This window comes from Centroberyx affinis, unplaced genomic scaffold (assembly GCF_046629955.1).
Source record: "Centroberyx affinis isolate AG114_WGS23_722 - 3 ecotype Tasmania unplaced genomic scaffold, CSIRO-AGI_Caff_v1 ptg009474l_1, whole genome shotgun sequence".
Taxonomy (NCBI): Eukaryota; Metazoa; Chordata; class Actinopteri; order Beryciformes; family Berycidae; genus Centroberyx; species Centroberyx affinis.
In genome coordinates, this window is record NW_027284543.1 from 215,421 (window position 1) to 232,118 (window position 16,698).

General features: G+C 41.8%; 1 long non-coding RNA gene across 3 annotated transcripts; it reads left to right on the forward strand.

Moving 5' to 3' along the window:
• Window positions 1–135: 135 nt before the first annotated feature.
• LOC139640446 (uncharacterized) lies at window positions 136–12,181 on the forward strand. Of its 3 annotated transcripts, none has more exons than XR_011694916.1 (3): window positions 136–212; window positions 5,940–6,055; window positions 8,676–12,181. It is a non-coding gene; the product is annotated as an uncharacterized lncRNA (long non-coding RNA). The 3 variants fall into 3 exon arrangements; XR_011694914.1 differs by lacking the exon at window positions 136–212 and adding an exon at window positions 4,655–4,746; XR_011694915.1 differs by lacking the exon at window positions 136–212 and adding an exon at window positions 4,662–4,868.
• Window positions 12,182–16,698: the final 4,517 nt, after the last annotated feature.

Genomic DNA, 16,698 nt, shown 5'->3' on the forward strand with positions numbered 1-16,698 from the left:
TTCCCTCACATAGGGGTCCATGTGTTTCTCATGCTCAGTCCCTGCCTTGTGTGTGCTCCGTGCCTCGGAGTGCCCCACCCCCTCCATAGTAAATGTATAGGCCGGCCCGGCTTCCTATATAGACTTTTACTACGCGAACACCGTGCGCTTTCCCTCATCACAGGCTCGAGTCCGTCCGCTAACAACTCCAAACCCAGCCCAGCTACACCCAGGTAAGCAGAAAAAAAACTACAGCTGCTACTACTACTAGTTTTGCAGAAAAAAAAGAAGTAACAAGTGAAAGGAAGAAGAACAAATCACAAGTTTGCGCTCGTTTGAGAAAGTGTCCTTTTGTCTCAGGATGGAGGCGGGCGTGATTATGGGAACAGTGCATGGTGGCTTCCTAACATTTTTCTCTCTTTATTTCTTTTTTAAAACTAGAATCAAGCAGATTTTGCGCTTTCACAAAACTTGAAGTCAACATTTTGTCGAGTAACCTGTCACTTCTTGAAACTGTTAGAGAAGCAGTTTCTATTCATTCATCTGGTAGGCTATTGATTGGTGGTTGAGGAATTCAATCATTGCAATCATTTTAGGAGTGCAAAGGTAGAAATATAAACTTTTGAAAGTGTTGCAAGTAGCCGTTTCTTGTCCACAATTGGCTGTTGGCTCATTATTTTCTCTTAAATGACAGTGTTTAACTGACAGTGCAAGCCAAACTAAAGCTGCATGTAAAATTAATGTCATTAAGTGATTAATCATAGTCATTGTTTGCTGAGTTTATCCAAATTGAGCAGTACAGGAATGAGTTTATCTCTTTTACAGTCTATGGTTTGTCTTGGCATATCATGCACTTGACTGGGACCAGATTGAAACTATAATGATTTTACTGGAGATACTTTGACTTTACACTTCTTGAACAGAAGTGATCAGTGTTTAGAAATTACCCAGATGGCAGCAGAGGCGTTCTCCATTAACTACAGATTGCCAGTGCGGCTTTTCAGTCAGTTGGTAGAGTTGAAAGAAGAATACCATGATTAAAACAATGGTCAAGTTTTTATTTCTCATTTAAACTATTTCATAATCTGTTTAGTTGGGATTTTCTTCCTGTGTCAACTGCATGGGTGAAGTAAGAAAAAAACATCTTCTAAGGGTTGTCCCTGTTAAAAATGTTGGAACTTGACATGTTTTTCTGTATCTTAAGTTGCATTACTGTTGTATATTATGTAATTCTACAGTATATGACCTATTAGTGCTTTTTCTAGCGTCTGTGTAACTGTGCATATGTGGTGAAGTCATCTGTACATCTTGTACCCAACATAGACCTGGTGAGGAAACACAACAAAGCGCGTACCATTGCCTTTGGGATATTTTCATAGTAGTACAGTTCGCTTTTGTCTTACAGTAGGCTACACTCTAATCTAATATAGATTGATATGGATCTAGATGTTTGTCTACTTTTAAAGAAACATGACAGGGTTCAAATGGCATTGAAAGCCAATAAGCTTTAATTTCTTGCTCTTGTGCCCATGCCATTTGGTCCATTGTAGTCATCTGGTTGTCACTGGTTGCATTTTCAGAGTCGCACTTGTGTGTCACACTTTTCTTCTTTGATTAGAGTTTCTCTGACATGTCAGCTCAGCAGGCGGCTATTATCAGTAGGATGTCAAGAGTTCATTTTGGTGCTAATGGGCACGCTTCTGGCCCAGCCATGTTAATTCACATGGTTTAATAATTCAGATAATGGCCCAAATTAAACTTTTTTCTTTGTGTCGTTGAGTCAGCCATGTTAACTTCTTCACCTTCATCTACGGCTTAAAATGGAGGCCATCTCTCCTATTTCAGTGTCATGTACACCTTGAGTACAGGCGCCGCGAATGGAAAATATCATTCTATATAGTCTGCAACACTCAAACGCCACACCCCTTCAACTGCTTGACCCCTTAATACATACATTTCTCGGGAAAACTCACTGGAATGTGGTATTTTGGATGGTCAGTGTGACCTAAAGCCTTCTAGGTGATCACCTGCTTTTTTTGTGACTTGTGACCATTAATACTTAATTGTAAACCTATGGGAATGGACAGATCACTGCTCCATAGTCGCCAGTCACAGCAAACTGCTCCCCTACATCTAAACACAGCACGTACAGTACATCCTGCTCGCATGATGAAGCCATGGCAACAGTCGTGTGTACATGCTATAGTCATGTGTGAGGAGGAGCAGAGTCTTGAGGATGCCCAGGCTGGGGCAGGATTGCACAACTCAACAGTCAATCGAGTCGCTGGTGATGTAATCCGGAGCTGCTATCAGACAAATGACTCCGAAAGGAGATTTTTACCCCGGCTGTAACTCTGCCACAGCAGCTGCTGATGCCTCTGTCTTTCACACTGCCATTGTCCACTATTGAGTGTTCGCTCACAGGGGAGCCCCTAATCTGCGTGGATGGATTTGGGGGGGGGGGGCGGTGGCAGTAGAAAGTGAGGAGGCGGGGCAAAAATAGGAAGAGAGGAGTGCCGATGGGATTTCATTGGCTGTTAGCATCGGGACACTGTGTACCCAATATATTTTAACGAGCCCGATGCAGAAGTGAGTCTAATGCTGATTGACATCCTGTGTTTTTTTTTTACCATCTCTGTGGGAGAGATGCAGTGAATTTATTCCGGCCAAACCCCCTGTGTCTGTTTTCACTGGCATTCCGTTCGGCCTCTCCTGATGTCAAAGCGAGGCTTAGTGAGGCATTTCCCTGGCTTTACACGATACAGTTTTCTCTCCGAATCAGAACTTGAAAAGGGCAGACAGAATTCCTGTGTCCTGAGAGAACTGTGTGCTCTCGGGGACGAACTGTATTGGGGAAATCGAGAGCTGGTATGACGCATTTAGTCGATTTACTCCCACATGAAAATCAAAACCCTGGGATAAGACCTCCAGATTCTCCAGAAAGAAAACGTCAGTCCTTGACACTGAGCACAGATCATCATCATCATGGCCCACATCAATTCCATTCATTGTGCATGTACACAGCTGGTATTTTGAAATGTGGCCACAATTGACACACAAATGGGAAACACCCTGTTGCCTCAGGTAAACCTGAATAGTTTACAGGTGATTCACCTGGGCCCAGGCTCAAGCATGCAGGCAATCAGAATTTTGCATGTATTTGCTCTTACAACTCCTACAAAGGCAGTGACTCAACGACTACTGAATCAGCTGCCATGAAGGATTTGCTACATTAAGAAATGTCCCTCTGCCCTGCTGCCAGGAAGAGATTTGAATTGACTAAAGAAGGTGATTTTTGAATAACAGCTAAGCTCATGTTGTATCTTTGGCATGATATGCTACAAGCGTTTGAGACCACATGAGCAAGTAGAAATTCTGTAGACTGATCATCATATTGGCCTGACCAGCCGCTTTTCAACATGGAACAATTTGTTAGCTATACCCCGTTCATGAAAGCTTCTACTTTTGCTGATCTAAACACGCAGTGTCAAGTAGGTCTTTCCCAGGAATAATCCTCAGGCGCACAGGTTGAAGTGTTATGTTTTCAGCAAAAGTAAAGTAAATGGATGAAGAACTTGGTATCAGTGATAGCCACCAAGGCTGTATAGGAAAAAGAAAAGAGCGGTATCTACAGAAACTCAAACTACAACAGAAAATCCAAGGAAAATGACACAGCACACTGACCATTTACATATCACCAAAGATGTTGCCTCCATGCCTGCTGTAGACCGGCTGGGAATCATAATAAAGTTTTGATTTAATCTCCTGTCAGTGGTGTTTTTAAAAGACTTCAATGAGTTTACCTTGCTTTAAGGTTGTTTGACATGACAGAGATTAAAGAAGCCCTGGATAATGGGTTGTTGGTGTGGTTTTGGATGCATGGTAACTTAAGTTTAACTCTTTGAGCCCTTTGAATTCCTTGTAGTGTTTGGTCAAGGTGTGCCTCATACCTGCTGATGTGTGGCTTCACAGCAGACTTTGTTGTGGTTGATCCTGTACTTCTGTTAAAACTACTGTAAAAAAACAACTCCCAAAATAATTTTGGCCCAATACATGCCATGCTAATCAAAACTCTGAAAACTTCAATTGCATGAAGTAAATCCATGCAGAAAAACTGCAGCTATTTGTGTAGTGAAATGGAAAAGGATTATATAACACCAAAACAAGCCATCGAAGCGATGAAACCCAAAACACACAACTGAAACACTAATTGCTGATGAGAGACAAGCTCATTGTCCCAAGCTGCTGTAGAGGAGGTTTGCGTGGTTCAGAATGGACAATCCTCATGTCTGTGACATTTAATTTCTGCTACTGTTTGAGATTAAAGAGACATGCCAGGGCAGTTATGTAATCCAACACTTTGACATACATGTTCCCTTAAGCATGCGCAGTTGAGCTTATTGACCCGTATTTTCCCTCTTATTCTTCTTTACCTTGTGTTGGCTTGATGAGCAAATTATATTCGACAGTTCGCAAAGGGTTTTTGGTGTTGTGGAAGGAGGTGGTAGGGGCGTATTTGAGAGAGCAACCGACTGAGAGAGTAATGCATTTCGACAGCGGTGTCTATGTGTATTTGAGAGTGGGTGTGTGTGTTGGCCAAGCCTGCAAATCTGGTTGGGCGAGAGTAGGGCTGTATAAAAGGGCGGAGCGCAGCGCAGAAGCTCTCAGTAGTTCACGTTCATCACTCTGTTGGGCATCTGTCAGGGTTTTTGGCTTGGTTGGGAAGTAGAGGGTCCTGCTGTTTTACCATCAGAGGGCCTTTGGAAGGTGAGGATCCTCAAGCTGTTGCTTTTCACATACAAAACCGACTTTTTACACTGGAGCAACTTTAAAACTTGGATTACATTTTTCACTCTTTCACCTGAACAAAAGGGTCTAATTCCAACCAGGTTGGCAGATTAATCCTTCACATATGTCTTACCTTCCTCCACACTCCTCTCCCCACCATTCCCTGAATTTTGATCACAGATGCAATGTTTTCAGTGGTCAAATCCCCTCTTGGGAGCTTGCATCTTGTAATAGCAGAGCCTCTTCCTCCCCCATCTAGTCTTGATTGGATGCCTTTTGAGATGAGCCGATAGCTTGCCTTTGCCCCATCCTTGCACCAGTCAGAGTATTTAAACAATTTGTACAGTTAAGTGTTAAATGTTGGTTTCTGCCTGTTGGGCACTTTTGTTCTTAATTCATGGTTGGATGGTTAACGGTCCGTCTGGAGTTTTACATTGGCAATATTTCTCATTAAATGTTCAAAACTCTGAGCTTGGGATAATCTTGTGATTGAATGAAATTGTCATTTTCTGCACTGTGTTGTTTCATGACGCAGCATGAATAGAGGCACTGTTGCTCTTGTCCAGATCCAGTTCAGATATGATAATTTAATAAACCGGGTTATTCCGGGGCGTCAGGAGAGAAACTGTGCCAAGGAGGTCAGGTTTCAAAATGACTCCAGATGTGAAAGTTCTGATTCAGGCACTTATATGGACCGGTCCGTCTGCAAGGCGAGCACATTGGACTTAACTGGTTTTGTTCGTGCCGTGGCTTCAGGCTAGAGGTGTTCCCTTCCTCATGCAGGGATCAGATGGTTTGAGTTTATTTGCAAGCACACGGCAGCGCTTTCCTCCTCTTTCTGACAAGTCTGTCTCTTGTGTCCATCTCGAAGAACAGTTTTGAAAGTTTTTACGGGCAACGGCAAAGTTGGTTGTGTCTGGTGCTTCAGTTATTAGATTTGGCTGCTTCAGTTATTAAATTTGGCTAACGCTTGGCTTTGTCTCTCCCTCAAGACAGGACTTGAATACAAGTACTATTACAGTTTTTCAGGGTTTTTGGACGTGTCTTTCCTGAACCATAGTGTTGTTTTCTAGCTTATTTATCGTTTCAATCCTGACCACATCTTTTGATTAGTTTTCTATTTTGATTGCTAGAGAAATGCTGAATTAATTCTCCCCCCTTCCTCTCTGCAGGTCTTGAGAGCTGCACCACCAGCAGTTCCCTCTGCTTCAACCCACCACAGACCACATCAGCAGACATGATCATCAGACTGGGCAGACTGACACCTGGATACTTCCGTCTCCTCCAGGTATGAACAGCTCGCCCATTGTTTACCATTCAGCGGAAACTCTGAATGAACGCTGAACTTATCAAATGGTCTTAATTTCCATTTCAGTGGCTTCAGAGTTGCCTAGATAATGGATGAGACATAAATATTTAACGTAATTGTTTCTGGTGGTGAAAATGACTGACAGATGGTTTATATTGGCACATTTTGTGTATCTCTCACAGCCCACTGAGCCTCTTGTGGAAGTAGATAGATTTCCCTTTTAACATACACTACTCTTTACTGAATAAATGCTTCAGTCACAATATGGGCATGACCAATTTTGAATGAAGGCAGGGTGGGAAATGAACTTTCTGATACATGAGCCACTGGTAGATTCCTATATTCTGCCAGCCATTTTAAAAAAAAAAAAAAAAAAAAAAAAAAAGTCAATGTTGAAGACGAAATATGATTACAAAAAACATAAGCTGCACATATTACAGGCTATAGTTATTGTATTTATTCATGTTGACAATAATGAAACACTTAAAGCAGATAATATTGACAATATGAGAAAAAGTAGCTGCTTAAATTTTAAACTACCGAGTTCAAGAGAGCACAGAGAGCAGAATTGAACGGCTTTAAATATAATTTAAAACCTTGCCTTGCTCGTCATGTCGCCATGTTCTCATTGAAGTGGTGATTGCTTCTTTTCCTCTGGCCCCGATGTCTCCTCCTTCGCTTGCTGCAATGTTACATACTTACATACTCTTATCTGTGTCTGTTGGCCTCTTAACTCCAACAAAATGTCCCCTCATTCTGCTTCTAGTTTTGACAGTCTTATCTGGCCTCATGGTAGACGAGGGGATGAGGCGGCCATATTTAATGTTTTCCTTGAGAACAAAATTTTTTGAAACTACGGTGCTAATGGGTCTTCTAACTAGTGTTTTATTTTGTTTTGTTTGAATAAACTTTACTCACTCGCCACAGTAGCTGGCGGCCGTAACAAACTTACCAGCCACTGCTCAAAATCAGCAGCGTTTCGTGGGTGTTATTTTCCCACCCTGGTTAGGAATGCCAGATCTGATGCATCACTTTTGAGACGGTTATGATTCATCTGACTTGGAATGTCAAAGAGAAGAAGAGCATTAAAGCCCCATGGGGTGGAAGACTGGAGTGATTTGAGATGAGTTTGTCTTAGGTTAACATTATCTGAGCTTATGAAATGGGTCGAATTTTATAAGGTTTAAGGACAACTAGATTACTTATCAAGTTTTTCTTACTAGTTGTGAAAAGGACATATAACATTTACAAAATCAAGACCATTTTTTGTGTTAAATTTGCAGAGTTGCAATCTGTTCTATAGTTTTAATCATAATCTGTTCTATAATCTATGGGATCAGAACTATTGGATTTACACACGTTGCATTGCACTTGTGTAATACCACATCCCTGATTAGGCTTTGACTGGCATCTCTGATCAGTTATTGTAAAAATGAGACTGATCCATAAATTCTACTAAAATTCTCTTTTTCTGTAGCCTGCAAACTGTATTTTCTCTACCAACCTGTCTGTCAGTGTTGTCTCCGTTCTGCGCTTAGTTAGGCATTTACACTAGTTCTTATCTGAGCTGCTGTCAGCCATGGGGCCCTACTGTTCTGTGACCCACAATCCGCTTTCATCACCAAACCAGTGATATAATTAGGGTTGACACTAATCATGATATAATTTCCTCTTCAATTTCTTTTGTTCCTACTTCTGCCATCATAATCCTTTGTGTCATTAGTGACCCGCCATATGCCGTGTCCACATTGTGCTAAGTTTTTGTCCAGATATTCTTACTAATTTGAAAACAAAGGCTGTCCCCTCGTATAGCTTTCCCTTGACTCAAAAGCTTAACAGACCATAGAAAAGTGACTGGGTGTTGCGTAAGATTTAACACGTTGGCGGGACAATGCTTTGTTAATTTTGAATGTCTGCAGTGGAGATTACAGAGTTCTTTGTATGTTTGGGTAATAAATGGTTAATTTTCAGTTGATAAGTTTTAGTTGCATGTAGGCAAAGACAAGATCTTACAGCAGGTAAAGCTGTTTGGCTTGAATTAACCAGGACTCTGCTTTAGCTCTTGCTTTCAAAATAGGGGGGAAAACATTTTGGAGAGAGGGCAGCTGTTTCAGATGCCTGAGCATAAAATGGCGACATTCCTATCTCACTGGTCGGGGCCCAGAGGGATCATGGAGGGCAAAGGAGGGGGCTAAGAGTGTTTTAGAGACCACAGAGGCTATCTGCTCTGTGCAGGCAGGCAGGCAGGCATCATACCTGCCCTTTGATACCGGTTGCATGTGAGGAGTTTGGCTCCTTCCTCTCTATCTTGTACAAAGAACATTGTGCTCCCTTTTGCTTCTCCTCTAAATGTTTAATCGCTGTTCTCACCACAAGCTGGGGCACATGGCAGAGGTCTGCGGTTAAGTTCAGTTGCAGAAGTTGGGTTTTAAACAACTATTTCAGGAAGAAGAAGCATCCTGGCACGAAACGCTTACAATGTTTGATTTGTTGTACGTTTGGGCTATCAGGCTTTAGCATCTTGGTTGACAAGACAGGCTCATTGTTTCCACTGTTTCATGACCTCTAACCTTTGTCCTGTTTGCTCTTATCTCCACAGAGACAAGTAGCCGGTGAGGTGCAGACCCAGCCGCAAGACCGTGCGGTCAACCAGATAGCCATGATGCTGGCCATCATGGGCCTGAGCCTGTCCTACTACAGTGCCAAACAGATGACGGAGAAAGTCCAGGCCCGGCCAGGACCCTGAAGACACTTCCACCTTTCCAATCAGCTTTGAACTCTTTGAGGAAATGGATGAGCCGACGAGAAGTGAAGGAGGCGGAGCGAGGGAGCGGGAGCGGGAGGCATGGCGATGTCATCCAGACCGGCACTTTTCTCACCTCACAGTCATAGTCACACTCGGTCACTGAATTTCATGGGATCCCTCACTCACCATGCACAGAGAGTTCAGGGCTGCTGCTAGGGTTATCTACTTATATTTTCTATTGTTGTCGGGACCTTGAGGAGGGTCATGGTGTCATGATCGGACTGGTTTTATGGACTGGTTTGGGTGGGTGATCGAAACCAGCTGACTGTTCACGCTGGGACTGAGCTTTAGTCGTTGCCAAGGTACATGCTTGCAAGATGCCATCACTACTGTTCTGAGCTGTAAAAACAAAGGGAAAAGAACTCAGATTTCTTCTAAAGTAACTGTGAATTTTGCCAATGCTCAAAGCATGTCTATGTAGGGGTAAATGATATGAACAGTAATGCCTTGTGAAAGGGAAGGCTCTGTGCATTTGAGATGTACCTGGTAACGAAGTGAAGGCAGGCCCAGAACGTGGTCGAATGGGGGAGAAAGGTGAACTCGCCCCTTTAGGGTTTTTTTGTAATATCTTGTTTTTTTCTTTTGTTTTTTGTTTTTTTTTTCAGTGGGAAAACCCTGCAGAGCCTTGTGAACAGATATGGAGCCGTATTCGCAGACTAGGTCAATATTCATACATGTGAAATGTCAGTCACAATATTTGCACAATACTGGAGAAACATGTTTTTTTTTAGTACATTGTTCAAATAGATCTGCAAAGGGACTTAGTACTAATCACTACCTTTTTATGGTTTTCTTTTTCTTTGCTTTCACACCGTTTTACATTAATCGATGAAGTCTTGTTGATAAGATGTGTGGCTTCCCTGACAGGAGCCCTGGTTAAGAACCCTATCTGCAGTATCTACTACATGTTAATGCAAACATTTAACTTTATTGAACATTGCATGGGTGTGCAGATTTTTAATCTAAGCAAAATTCATGAAACTGTCTCGTTTTTAATGATAAATGAATGTATTACTTTGTTTTTTGTAATGATTTAATAAAGCTGTGAATATTTTGAATGAGATGAAGTACATCTATAATTTAGTAATAACTTTAATGGAGTCTCGGAAACTAATGTAAACAACTCAGTTTTAGTACATATTGATACATCCATGACTCAGTTTCTCTGCAAAGTGACGCTATCACTATCAGTCCAGTTTGATCGCGCCTCTGTTGGCAGTGGAAGCTGATGCGGCAGAGCGACTTCCTGTATCGGAGGATCTGCGGTGTCCACAGGAGCGTGTCGTCTGTGCACGACAGGAAGTGGTCAGGGTGCTGCACAGCCTCTGTCTTCCTGGAACTGGGGCATTGATTTGCCTCTGCCCTCACATGCCCAAATTTAGAGTGAACTGGCAAAAATCAAATAGGGTCTGAATGCTTTTGTTCAGATGTCAAGATGGGTCGCTCATGCAAGAAAGCATTAAGGCTAAGTGGTTCTGCCTGATGGCACTAGTCTGGTTTAGAATGAAGTCTAAGTCCAGGTGTGAGGAGGGCAGTGCTGGAAAAATCCAGTTTAAGTACGTGAAGTTTCAGTCAGACCTGGGATATCTTGAAGCCCCTCCTGTTTTTGTTCCTAGTTATCTTCTGTAGCTAGGCGGACTACAGAGTCTATATGGGCATGGGGGACAGTATAGGAACACAGAATGTGTGTTCAAAGGTTGGTTGGTTGGGAGGAAGGCTGACCACTGCTGATAGGACCAACCAGTTTTGATAAAGAAGCAGTTTTCAGGTCATTGCTGTTCCAGATGAAAGAGCACTGACAACTCTTCCAAGGAACTAAGTTTTATGGTCAATGTCTCTTTGCACAGTCGTGTGAACAGATCCACATAGGTTTAATTCATCCCATTTGCCCAATTCTATATTTTAGAAAGATGATGATGGAATGAGATGTTGAGGTCCAAAAATCTGGAGGATATGAGGATGCTTGAACAGAAGGATTGTTTGTAAGTGACGTCTGAGGATGTTGACTAATAGACCGTATGGGTAGTTTTGAAATGTTTCATGTTGTATGTGAGGAGCTTGTTTTCCCATGGCACCCAAGATATTTTCAGCACTTTAAAGATTCATACATTTAGATTTTCTTGTGTCTTCTTGACCTCCGGCAGAACTTGACATGTTGGTCAGACAAAACTGACCACATGATATTCCAGCCCAGAGGTTGATCATCAAGAGATCGTACTAGAATTGCTTAATTCAGAAGGCAGAGTGGAGCATGTTTTCCTGCATGTGTTCCCTTGCTCTAGTCAGGGCGTGGAGTGAGGAAAGTGCGCATGCTTGCTCCCTGGCAGATGTGATGTCCTGTGACAGGCGGAGACCTCGTTGGGCGCCACGTGCCCCTCGGCCCGAGCTCCGCCCCGTCCCCTCCCCCCCCCCTCGCCGCTCCGCCTCGCACATCACTGGGCAAAAATATCACTTTGGCGTCTCGGTGATGCTAGCCTAGGACACGACCCTAAACGAGGCGCGCCCATTGGCCAACCGGTGATGCGTCACCGAAATCGGCCCAGTTCTGAGCCACAGAGACAAAAGGATGGGGATCAGGTCGGCGGTGGGGAATGTGGATAGGAGGGTGAATTTTGGGAGGTGGGGGGAGGCTCCACTGCCTTCATATTTTTCCATTTATCCATTAAAAAGAAGGGGGGGAAGGGTTGCACTTCAGAGAGAGGTGGCCTAAACAGTCAAATCCAAAAGTTTTAAGGATGAGATGGCTTTGTAGATGGTCGTTAAGCCCTGATTTGCCTCTTGCAAAAGTGATTATACAGGAATGGATGGAATTTAAAGGTGCAGGAATATGCAGGTGTGAAAGAGAAAGATGTAAACGGCACCATGAAGATTATGAGTAAAGCTCATTCGCGGAAGACTGTCATCTTTAATTATCCAAAATCACTGAGTTCACAATATGCCCCAACTTGTGTGTACATAAGTCTTTGTACTGTATGACTGGGTGATTTTGTTGCTCTTCTTGTGATAGTATGTTATGTATGACCTCATTTTAGGCAGCATGAACAATAAAGGAGAAAGGTTGTTTTGGGTGACACTTGAGGTTTATTAGACCCCCCTTAAGGGGGTCTAATGCCCCTTTCAGCTTATGCCTTCTTCTCTGTTAGCCTGGCCTCTGTGGCATCTGTCAGAAAGCACATGCACCTTATTTCTCCAGTAAATCTCAGTAAACGCTAGCATGGCCTCATAAGGTGGGTCAGCCGATGTTTCCTCTCATCTGTGAAGAGATTTTGTTGTTTTGTTGTTGCTTCATGTGTATAATAAAAGCCTTTAAACCAAAGTCTTTGCCATGTGATCATTGCTCATGAACCATTGTCTCTTAATAAGCATACTGCTGAAAATGAAGTATAGTTACAATAAAAACCACATTAGTTAATTTGAATCATTACCACCAAGTACAGTAAATGTACATCAATATGTCTTAGTAGCATTGGTGCAGACATACTGACAACTCACAGAGTATCGCAGTACATAATGACACACATGGTACATGGACAACAGGATACTGCAAGACCATCATTAAACACACACATGAATAATGTAAACCTCTGCTGTCTCAGAAGTCGTCCCCAGCTTTATAAAGCACACAGAATGCCGCAGCGCTCCAGATCCATCCCCAGTTTAAAGTGCACAGACGGCGGTCACATCCGGTCACATCAGTACAGTCAAGCTGAAGAGACGGCGGGGTACATGTGCCGGGCCGGTGCGTGTGCTGGGCGGAGGTTAACTCTGGGTGAGTCTGTGCCCTGGGAGCCTCGTGTTGTGACCGGTGTCCGACGGGAACACAGCGTACCCCGCTGTGCCAGCACTGTCAGCACCATCTATCTTTTACACTGCAAAAAATCTCCATCTTAACAAGTCATTTAGTCAATTACTGAGTCCTAAAATTGTAATTTTCTTAAAACAAGTGAAAAAATATGTCAATGGGGTGAGATAATGTCACTTGTTTCCAATGCAAATCAACTTGTTCCAAGAATTTTGTAGAAAAAAGAAGTCATTTTCTTGATAGTAGTGCAGTGAGAAAACTCCTGAAACAAATGAAACTGCATTGGAAACAAGTGGAGTTATCTCATCCCACTGGGAGAATTTTTCTCTTGCTTTAAGAAAAATAAGATTTGAAAATTGAATATGAGAATAAATGGCTTGTTAAGACGGATGTTTTTTTGATGTGTACTGCTGTTAGATCAAAGCCTTGAATCTTCAAACAGTAAATTTTTCAGGAATTAAGAGGAAAGGTTTTTCCAATCGACGATCATGAAATGTTGATGCAGATTCATCGGCCATGGGGTCATGAAACTTGCTCTACCTATAAAATGGCAAGTAAAGAGTCCACGTAAAATCATGACAGTCACTGAAGTTGGAGTTAATAGGTTTGCCATAACAGTAGGGCCATGTACATCTCTGCCCTTTAGCCTGCCAGGCCAATGATGTAGGGCGCCATGTTCTGCCTCCTAATCTCACTCTGAGTGTTTTTTCTATCTCCCTATGGCTCCCTTTTCATTAGGATTTACTGAAAAGCGGCTTATCTGTGGACTCAAAGGTTGCTTGTTTCTCTATTTATGGGCTCGAAAGCTTTTTTTCCCCATGGGGTTTATGATCATTTTGCTTTATTGTAGTTGCTAGCTGATGACATCTTAGCACAAACAGAAAGGGGAAAGTCTACTCAGTTATAGAAATCCTATAAAGATGTTTTTGGTGTTGAACCAAAGGAACGTCCAGTTTGACAACCTGGCAGAATGATATCTTGCTCAGGGCAAATTCCCTTAGTTATCAAGACAGAAGCACAGCAGAGAGACACAGCAGTGTTTCAGACAGCAGGGCTAAAACTAATGATTTTGTCTTTGTTATCTTTATGATATACTACAGCAATGTCCCTCATCACAAGCCATTTAGTCTCACGTTTAGTCTTAATGTTTTGTTTTTTTTCAAAGCAAGTGAAAAATTCTTACAATGAAGTTTTATTTATTTCAGGAATTTTCTAAAACTTACACCACTAGCAGATTACACCACTAGCAAGAAAATCACACTTGATTCAAGAAAATTCTCAAAACAAGTTGATTGGCATTGATGACCAGTAAAATTATCTGACCCCATTGGCAGATTGATTTAACTTTTTTGTTTTAAGACGCAAAAGTAGATCAAATTATTTTGATGTACTTATTTTAGATAGATTTAGATATTTTTTGCTGTCTAGTGTCGGCCAGCCCTATGCCAGTTTTATATTTTCAACAGATGCAAACTACTGAAAAAGAAAAATCATGACATGAACTTAGCCTGAACATGGAGCGGAGTGTTTTTTCTCTTACAACCATTCCTGCAGTGTCACATTAGCCTTTGTTTAGCCTTCCCATACCAGAACTATAGTGTCAAATCCTCAGCTGCCTCAGACATTTCATGACTGTGGCAGAATCCTGATATGAGAGAAAACACAAGGGGGGGAAACGTTGGCAGAACCTGTTGCTAAACCCAAATGGGAATTAGGAAGAGGCAGTGACATGGCAAACCACAACAATCTGGCACTGTATCCACGATAGTATCTGTTCTCCTGCCAAAATAAGAGTGTGATGTAACTATCAAGGCTCATTTCAAATGGCAAAGCTGATGCAACTATCCTAAAAAAAAAAGCATAATACATAGAACATTTGACTGAATAAAATAAATATTTATGTTTCAGTCAAGTAATTTTCTTACAATAAATTACTTCTTGCATTAAAGTTGCTGATTGAGTGAGATAATTTAATTTGTTTCCAATTTACCTTAATCAAATGATATTATCTTGAAATATTTGCCTTATTCTAAAGCACTGGCACTTATTTCAAGAGAATTCCTCAAACGAGTGGAGATGCATTGGGAAAAGTGGAACTATTTCACTGCACTGGCAGATTATTCTACTTGTTTGACGAAAAGTGAGATTTTAAGACTGAATACAAGATTCAAAAACTTCTCAAAATACTTTCCAGTGTTTTCTCCCTGCTTCCTTTCAGACCATTCCTTTTGCTAATCAAAATCCACAGCCTCAGAATGTTGTTTTGACACCCTGCATGGTCTTAATGGACACGGTTTTTGCTGAACCGCTGTATGGGAGGAGCGACACTGAGCCACAGCTGGCGCCAGGATTTTGATTTAGACTTGGCATTTTCTCTCAGCTGGAGATCACACTTTGACTCTCTTGCCTCAGTTCTTTGTGTAATCAAAATCCACAGAAAGCAAATGTTTGTTAGGCACGCTGTGTGGATTTAATAGACACATTTTGTTTTTTTACTGGAGAAGGAGAGAGGAGCTCGAGCTTTAGTTGACTGACTCCCTGCCCAGATTGGTGGTGAATGCTGATTGTCAGAATACCAGAGGCTATGGAAACCAGAGCCAGATATAGACAGTGGTTTGGGAATTATAGACTCTTCAAAAGTCTCACTGTTCACTAAGATGAACTAAGATGCCACTGAACAGTCTCATCATTGAGGCTCTCTGAGTTATTCTAGTCATGAGAGAATTTCAGGATACTTCTGAAAGAGTTTTGGTTTACAAAGCGGTTACATACAAGCCTTTTTTTCCCCCACAGATCTCTAGCCAGAAAGCGGCACCTCTGTCAACAACGTTTGACAGGTTTTTGTGACAACATTTAATGAGTTTAGGTGTACAAACAGTGCGGGGGAGGTTTGGAGAATGTCACAACCCCAGGCAGTTTATCCACGTTAATATCCTGTAGAGTTTTCTCTTTTCTGTTCTGTCTCTCTCCCTTCCTGTGCTTTCCCTTACTCCCTGACCTTACTCTTTCATATTTCACATTATATCTCCAGTGTTCGCTCGCTACTTCATGTCTCTCTCCACAGTGGTGCAGCGCTCTGACTGAGCTTGATTAGGAGATAGTAAAAGTTTGTCATTCTCAGAGAAGGAGTGGCTTGGCTGGAACAGATCACCTGTCACTGGTACATGTCATTGTAATGCCTTGACATATTGGGCTCCAAGGTTATGCCCTTGGGCTGCGTGGCCTACTTTTCTGTAGTAAACAGGATCTTACACAAGTGGTGACATGACTTAGTTGCACCTCTCCTGATTTGCATAAAGTATTTCTATTTGGTTCGGTTTGTTTCAGCATCAGTTAGGCTATATCTACTGATCGATACCTTTCTGCAAGGATTTTCTCATGAGGGTTTGGGGTCAATTCAGTTTCAATTCATAATGTAAATTGCAATCCACATGATACCGATAAAGTGTTCATTTTCAGTTTTTTATAGAATGGAGCAAACTTTTTACTTTATTTTGAGGAAAATAGATTTTTGAAATTGATTAAACTGAAAGTGACTTGGAGCAGTTCTGTTTCTCAGGGTTCAGGAAGTAAAGTAGATCAGGACTAGCTCTTCACTCTTTTTTCTAGCACACATAGTTTGAAAGATGTGACACCTGTTTTGGGATCAGCTCTATCATTGGTTAATATGCTTGAGGGCTACTGCAAGTTGCCATATTTGCTCATTAATCAAAGCAAATTCTTTATTAGATGGCTTATTCTGGCATCTAATAAAGTGATTAATTGGTTGCCTCACGTGGCATTTGGACTGACACTGGGATACAAGTTTTTTCATATCTGATTTCATGTCTGTTTTTCTTGGAATTGCTGTTCACACACGTTATCATGTGTGACCCACATCTGATTTGTGTGTTTAGACACATGCAGGTGGCTGAGACAGATAAGTTCCACATACGAATGTAGCACAAATCAGATTTGAAAAAATCTGATATCATGCGATTTTTTGCTGTTTACACTTAAGCAATAAATCAGATA